Raw genomic sequence first — 7,982 nt, forward strand, 5'->3', positions numbered from 1 at the left:
CCTGGATACCATGACCTTTGTCTTTTCCGTCTTTCTGTGCTGTCTTTTCCATGCTGTTCTCTCATGCTCCTTTCTTCTTTAGAGTTGGACAATCATAGGCTTAAGTGTGAGCTGAAATAAACCTCTTCTCCTTTAAGTTTAGATTGCTGGGTATTGTCTTGATTACTTGGTTCTCTCACTGCTGAGACAAAATATCTGACACCCAAAATTAAGGAAGGAAAGGTTTATTCAGCTCAGAGTTTTTGGAGGTTTCAGCCCATAGTCAGCAGACCTCAAGGCAAGGTGGCATGGCTGAGGGGCAACTGTTCATGGAGGCTGCAGGTGGCAAGAGCCACAAGGGCCACAAGGGGAAAGCACATCTCCTTCCTTCCCTTATATTGTATGCCACCTCCACCCCTGGGTGGGTGCAGCACTCACACCACCAATCCCAGCGCTAGACAAGGAACCGATCACAAGTGCTAGATTCAGCTACTTCCAAGACTGCATGAGGCTTTGAGGGGACATCCAAACACAAACCATAACACCAGGCCTACCACAAAGGATGATGAGAGACCCAGGTAACCAGAGCCCACTGTGAATGCAGCACCACAGGGGAAGGGAGGGTGGACTGTGGTGGGCAGCTGCCAGCTGTAAAGGCCTAATTCATGGACTACATCATGCTATAATCTTATTACGGACTAGGAAATTTGTAACAGACATTAAATATTTTTGTCTTGTTCACCACCAAAACCTTATGTACCATGCAATAATCACGGAATAAATGGATGATTATAAAGGAGTTATAGTTAAAAACCATAGCTTCTCAGTACCCTAAACAGGAACCAAATCTGTACCTTCACAGAAAGAGAGATAGAGACTTCTCAAAAAAACTGGAAGGCTCCATGGAGCCCTGCATGAGACTTACAGAGCTGTTGACAACACAAGGCTGAAGGTCAATCAAGCGATTTAGACCCAAAGCAAATCTCAGCATCTGTGAAGAGAATGGCTAGAAGTGCTGTCTTCCCAGCTGTGCATTAGGAAAGCCAGAACTCTGGACAGCAGAGACTATTTCGATATCCACGTGGCCGGCCGGCAGGATCTTCCCTCACCACCTCAGCATCTGTCCAGCATGGTGCTGGGCTGGGCTGCTGGAGCCCTGAGCTGAAAGCGCTGGCCTGCTTTCCCTATCCCAGCTCCAGCACACTCCCCTCATGCCCCTCAGCCACTCCGCTGGGATATTTCATACTTTTATACCTGGCCACGGGGTGTTTTTATCCCTGTGTCTGAAATGCCTTTTTCTCCCGTAGTTCTGTTTACTTTGATAATGAGTTCCTGATACTTAACCTCCTCCCTCAGCTCTTTCCCGACCCTTCCCACCACACGTGCTTTCTGTCTCCACCCTGTGCTTGCTGCTTCTGTGCAATGTGTCACATTCTGTGTTGGGACACTCGATCACTTCCTTAGTGAACTCCTGGGCAGACCTGAAGCGCTTCTAGGGCAGGGGTGGAAGCTCGGCGACCCCTTCCTTCTTGCCATCACCAGCCCTGTGTCTTAAGACCAGTGCTCAGCAAGTCTCTTAAATTGACTCTCAGAAGTCCTGAGACACCACATGTGCTTAAACTGAAGCACCTTTCAGGGAAGAGGAAGGACTTTCCCCAGTGTCTGCATGGTCAGGAATGCTGAGTGCATTCATGGGGTGACTGCAAACCTCCTGGCCTGGTTTTGGATTCTGAACATAAACTTATTCAGCTGTTCATATAACAGATGTTCTTTTAGCAGCTCCCCCAGTGAGTACTGAGACGGGCTCAGCCCTTGTAGCCTATCAGAGAAGCCTTGAATCCTTCTCTACCGACAGCCACCAGATGAGAACCCCTTATGAGAACACCAGATGAGAACTCGATTCCTCGCTGAGCTGTGGTGAGGGGAACATTCTGACCACACACACAGATCAGCGGCTGGTTGTCTTATTTTTTAAAAAAGTCAATTAATTTACCAGCCAGTGAATCAGAAATCAGGACATTCAGGTCGTTCAAGGTGAGATCATTTGCTAAGCCCAGGAGAGTCTGTGAGAATTTTGGAGGCAGAAGTATTCATTCTTGGCCTTGGAAAAGGTCCAGGCTTCGATAATTAAAAAGAGGGAGGAGGTGGAGGGTGTGCCGGGAGGTATGAGGACAGCACAAGGGAATATATTGGTGAGTTTAAGACAGGGAAGGTGAAATTCACAGGAGCAAAGCCCAGCAGATGCTGGGGGCTGTCACAGGGGTATCAGGTCGGGCTCTGGCCCAAAGGAGGTAGATCTGTCCAGGAGCCTGCCAGCAAGGCCGAATTCCATCCCAACACTGGTCCATTCTCTGATCTGACTGGAACAAGGGTGGAAAGTGTCGGAGGCCACTGTGACCAGCACTCACGTCCCAGGCTGGAGTCCCGGGCACCAAGGAGACTCTGCCCAGCTTCTGCTTTGTGCCATGAGCCCTCTGGTACTGAGGCGGGCAGGAGGTGATGCTCTGCATGGTCGGGGGCCCTGCGAGGTAACCAGCTGGATGGGGACCCCACTTCCCTCTCCACCCCATCCCACCACCATTGCGGTCCTGGCTGCCTCAGCCCCTTCCTCGGTCTCAGCTGGCTCTTCTTCCCACCGCCTTTCCTGCTTCACTTCTAGCCTCTTTAAACATTTTTTATTTTTATTTTTGCTTTGAAATGAAGGCTTGCTGAATTACCAATTGCCTAAGCTGGGTTGGAATTTGTGATCCTCCTGCCTCAGCCTCCTGAGGGTGGCCTGTGCCACTACTTGGGGTGACTCACACAACTGAAAAAAATAGTTATTCTAGGGGCATTTCTTACAGCAGTGCCAAAAAAAGCTAATAAAGCGTCAGCTGAAATAATAAGTCACTGCAGGTCTGAAACTGCTCCTTTGAGGAGAGAGCAACTTAGCCAACCCCAGCAAGATGAGGGCTGTTTTGTATATAGAAAAGCATAGCCCACATTTTCCGTCTTCCTTCCGACCCATCTTGCCCCAGCATGGGCGTCCGCCATGTGTTTCAGGAAGCCTTTTTAGCATAATCAACATGCTAAATAATTGTTTTACCACCTAACAGCCTATATGATTCTATTCATTTTTTTTTAGCTCTTTCTTTTCCTATTCAAGTATGGTGGGTTGTTCCACGGGGAATCCATTGTGCTTCTAAATTTCGATGGAGTCACTGTGATAACATCCATTCTCACAGATGACCTCCTGCGTCTTGAGGAGATCGTTTTCTCAAGAAGTCCCTGGATTCTCTTTTTGCAAGCCTGGCAACATGGTTTATTGGCATTGTAATAGGAAGCCCTCACCATTAGAGACCCGCCTGGGCTCACCAGACTGCTTCCCACACGTCCTTAGTTGAGCTTTGAATCACAAAAGTAGTAGAAGGCCCAGCATGACACTGCCTCCGAAATGAGCAATCCCTTAATTAAACAGAAGTAAATAGAGGTTACAATGCGCTCCTTAATTAAATAGATGTAAATGACCCATCACTCTGCTTTTCACACACATCAGTGTGGAGTCCTCTCGTTTTCCCGTGTGCCCCGTGCAAATGGAAATTCTGAGGCTCTATTTTGGGCAAAATCTCCTGAGTGTGCGTGCAAGGCTGGGTGTTCAGTCGTGGATATTTACCTCGTGGTCGACAGGAATCTATAGTTAATGCCCCACCTCCCAGCATCTCCAGGCTTAGGAATCGCTGTGGGGCTGACATGCAGGGACCATCATAGAGATGTGACCCCCTCTCCCTGCAGAGGGGGCTCCTGCGTGGGGAAAGATGTGTGCAAATACCGGATCTTTTGTGGGCTGGGTCACATTGCCTGCTCCCTGCCCTTTTTGCTTCCTTTTGTGGTCCTGAGGGTGGGGGTGGAACCCAGGGCCTCATGCAGGTAGGCTAGGTAAATGCGCTACCACTGAGCCACACCTGCGCCTTCCACCTGATCTCAGTGCTCCTGCCCTTTTCCTTCTACCTGCTCTCAAGTTTAACCCACTTGCTCTTGGAGGCTAAAGAGATAGTCCACGAATCCACGGCTAGAATATAACCCATGGGATCCTGGATTGGCCGTGGGGTTCAGGTGTTGGGTCAAATCCTCTAGATGCTGCCATAAGGGAAATGTTGCTTCATTTACAGGTGCAATCAGTTGTCTTTAGGTAAGAGATTACCCTCGATAAGGTATGGAGGCCTCCTCTAGCAAGTGAAGGGCTGTAGAGCAAAACTTGGGGAAGGAATTCTGTATCAAGAACATGACAACAAAATCCCGTCTGAGTGTCCACCCTGCTGGGCTGCACCTGCGTCACATATTTCACTCTTTCCAGCTCCTCTAATCACATAAGCTGCTCCTTTTCAATCACTCAGACTCAGAATCTATCTGAAAAATAGACCATCTTCCTTCTTTCCCGGAAAGAGCAGCCCCCAGCTTGCTGCAGGATGATCACCCCCAAAAGCCAAAGTTGGGTAGAAGTCAGGTGAAAAGGACAAGGTTGAGTCCATGCCACTAGCAGGGTGACCTTACTTAGATGGCTGTTGTCCACTCGAGTCCTGTGAGGCCAGCACCCCGTCCTCCACGAACCAGGTAGCAAGCAGAGGACACCAGCGGGTTAACAGCACTTTAACTGAGTCAAACTCTTAATTGGAATCGAATCCATCTCAATGTATTCCTAGGAACAGCGCTGCTTTTCCGAGGCATTAGGAATAAATTGAGGTGGATCCCGTTCCAATTAGATTTTATGATTAAGACCATCATGTCGGGAGGACAGGCTAAGCAGAGCCATGGGCCTCTGGAAAGCTATGACCGAGAGGACTCAAGTAGCAAGATTAGCTGCCGGGGAGAAAGTCACAAGGACTTGGCCTCCCTGGTGAGTTCCTTCTTCTAGAATTTCCAGCAAAGGTACCAATATTTGAAGGTTAGGTTCAAGGAGTGTTTTTCCAGTGAATCATAGGATTTCAGACCTGGAATGGAGCTCCGAGACAGAAAATGAATCACTGCAGTGACGATTGTCAGGAGTTGTCTCAGCTCTTCCTCCCCTGAGCCCCAGTGCACAGAGACAAGGAGGAGAAGAGGGAGGAGGAGGAGGAAGAGGAGGAGAAGGAGGAGGAGGAGGAGGAACAGGAGGAGGAGGAGGAGGAGGAGGGAGGCTCTCTGTGTGGCCCTCCTTGGTTTAAATCACTGCCATGTGCATTTCACTCTTACCCTAGAGTCCTGGGTGGGGTGACCACAGCCAGGGGCAGGGTCTCAGGTCCAGGTCTGATATCTGCAGGGAAAACCTCTGTTTGCTGAGTAGGCTAAGAAGTCTCCAGTGGATTCCATGAGCCTGTGACCAGCACTGGCTGAGGACTTTCCAGTGAATCTTCCCAGCCCTATGCGGTGAGTCTGATTTTGTGCTCTATTTACATGAGAGGGAACAGAGGCCTGGAAGAGTGAAGGCACTTACCGGAAGGCACGTGGTCAGTGACAGAGCTGAGACACAATCCGGAGCCATCTGCGACCAAGGACGACCAAGGCCTCAGCCCTGCAGCTTGGCAGCATAGCGGTGGTGGAGCAGGGCTCAGGGAAACCGGGCACCAGCTTACGATGTGGGGCTTGGGTGGCCGCTGCCCGGTGTGGCTCTTCACCGCTCGCCGGTCGTCTGTCTCCCACGGTCCTTCCTCCCCGTCGTTCTCCTCGCGCGCACATGTGACTTTGACAGATTGGCTTCTGAATTAAGCTCCGAATTCATGTTTCTGACAGACTGAAAAGGCAGTCCTCGCTCTGCAGAGAGGAGAAGCATCAGTCAGAGCCATCGCCTTCCTCGGCATCCAGTGGAGAAGGCTGTGTCCTGACAGGGCCACTCTGGCTCGCTGGAGTCCCCCAGACTTGCTGGACGACAGCCGCTTTGTGAAACGCAAGCCTCAGGACCCTGATCCAGACTTCTGAGGTTCTGCAACCCACAAGATGGCTGTGGAAGATGAACAAGTGCACCTGCCTGACTCACCTGCTCAGGAAAACTCGGGGTTGCTGGGTAACACCGGCCTTTTTGCTATTTCTCCTTGGCCTCTGGGTTAAATTTTAAGACAATACCAGACAGACCCAGCTTTGAATATACGAGCTTCCCACTGGAAACACTCCACCCCGCCAGTCAGCTCCACGCCTGTGAGGGGCGAGGGCAGGGACCTGCCCACTCATTCGTCTCCATTGATGTCTTATTTCAACCCCTGCAACAGGCCAGGCCCCGAGCTTCCCCTCCAGATGCCTGCTCCTGCCCTTCTGGAGTTTGTAGCCTAACAGGTAGGACTGTCAAGCACGTGGCACTAAAAACAAAGGTGCACAAATGTCACTTCTTATTTATACACTCGGCCACCATCTAAGCTCTTAAAGTTATTGACACCTGTCGGTCTCTATCTAGGGTAAGCTACCTGTAAGGACACACCTGTGGTATGGCAGATGTACTGGGTCCTGGTGCTGTGTGTAAGCTCCCAATTCTGCATTTAGTGGCCGCATGTTGTCACTGGAGCTGAAACCCACATAGTAAGAGCATTTTCCAGGGAAATCAGCACACACTACAAACAAGGGCATTTTCTTTTCTTTTCTTTTTTCTCTCTCTTTGTTCTCAAGAGAGCTGGTGGTTTGTTAAGCATTCACCACACCACTGGTACTACCGAAAAGTAAACAAGGTCTCTCCCCCAGTGCACCTGCACACACACACACATACACACACACACACACTCACACACACACACACACACAGGGCCAGGAGCATTAAGCATCATCCTGGGCAGAATGGCAAAGTGCTAAAACAATGTAGGAAAGGGTGGCTGGAGCTTAGCTTGCACTGTAGGATGTGATTGAGGGGTCTTTAAGTGGCACGAGATTCACACTGGACCCAAGATCCTTGATCTGTCACCTGACACCTTTTGTTTTGTTTTGGTGTTTTTGTTTTTTTTGAGACAGGGTCTCACTATGTAGCCCCGGCTGGCCTCAAACGTGTGGATCCTCCTGCCTCAACCTCCCGAGTGCTGGAATCATAGGTGTGTGCCATCACGCCTGGTGTTGAGCAGTTATTCACTATTCAAAGGATCTGACAGGTCCAAAGCCTCGAACTGTGAGCAGGTCTCAGCTCATAGTAAGGGGTCAGCTGGAGATGGATTTGTGCAGACTGAGACTGTCAGGGAGCTTGGAGTGCTTCCAAGGGGGGTGCTGGGTCCCAGGCGGGTGATCATGATAAGGTGACTGTAGTATAATTCAGTCTGTTCATTGCTAGAGCTGTGCAGAGTGTGTATTGATTTTTCCCTGAAGGATTAGCCCATATGAAGCAGGAGGCCTATGACCAAGATAAAATAGTGATTGTATTTAAAATGCACAGCACTTGTTTTTGTGATTATAAAGGCCAAGAAACTTAAAATTCTTAAAAGACAAATGGAGACCTCCTAAGCCAACATCGCTGCCCGGAGCTGCCTGCTCACCGGTGTCCAGGGGACTTTCCCAGTGTCGCTCCCCAGTCTATGGGTCAGGGCCTCCAGTCTTCCTGTGTTGAACTTGAAACAGCTTTATTCCAATTTGGCTTGATGTTTGTTTGTAGCACTTATTTAAGAAGGAAAAAAGGTCAACCCTTCCCGCTTTAAACCGGCCCCTTCATGTCTTTGTGTATCTGTGAGTGAGTCAGGGAGATGGAGTCAGAGGGAAGAGGGGGTGCTGGGCAGATGAGAGGCCTTTCTGAAAGGAAGGGAGAAGAGTAAAGAAATGGCGGAGGGGGCAAAAGGAGGCAAAGACGGGGCGGAGGTGAGTGGTGGTGGAGAGAAGCAGGAGTAGGGAACGGGACTATGAAAGCAGGTTGGTGGGGAAGAAGGGGCTGTGCTTGGATTTCAGCCCATCCAGCTGCATCAGTTCCTTGGCTAGTTCTGGCCTCAGTCTTCTCATCTATAAAATGGGGCGGGGGGAGACCCACGGTGCAGGTTTCTCAGAGAAAACCGAGGGAAGAAGATTCAGCTTTGGGTCACTCTGGGAGCCCC

The 7,982-nt window shown here is 50.1% G+C and overlaps 1 long non-coding RNA gene across 1 annotated transcript; it reads left to right on the forward strand.

Annotated features, from left to right (window-relative positions):
• The first annotated feature begins 5,186 nt into the window (after positions 1 to 5,186).
• On the forward strand, positions 5,187 to 7,715 carry LOC134474807 (uncharacterized). The gene is made up of 3 exons (XR_010045656.1): positions 5,187 to 5,361; positions 5,725 to 6,261; positions 6,925 to 7,715. It is a non-coding gene; the product is annotated as an uncharacterized LOC134474807 (long non-coding RNA).
• The last annotated feature ends 267 nt before the right edge of the window (positions 7,716 to 7,982 follow it).

This window comes from Cavia porcellus, unplaced genomic scaffold (assembly GCF_034190915.1).
Source record: "Cavia porcellus strain 051 isolate PalLab524CR breed Dunkin Hartley unplaced genomic scaffold, mCavPor4.1 scaffold_38, whole genome shotgun sequence".
Classification (NCBI taxonomy): Eukaryota; Metazoa; Chordata; class Mammalia; order Rodentia; family Caviidae; genus Cavia; species Cavia porcellus.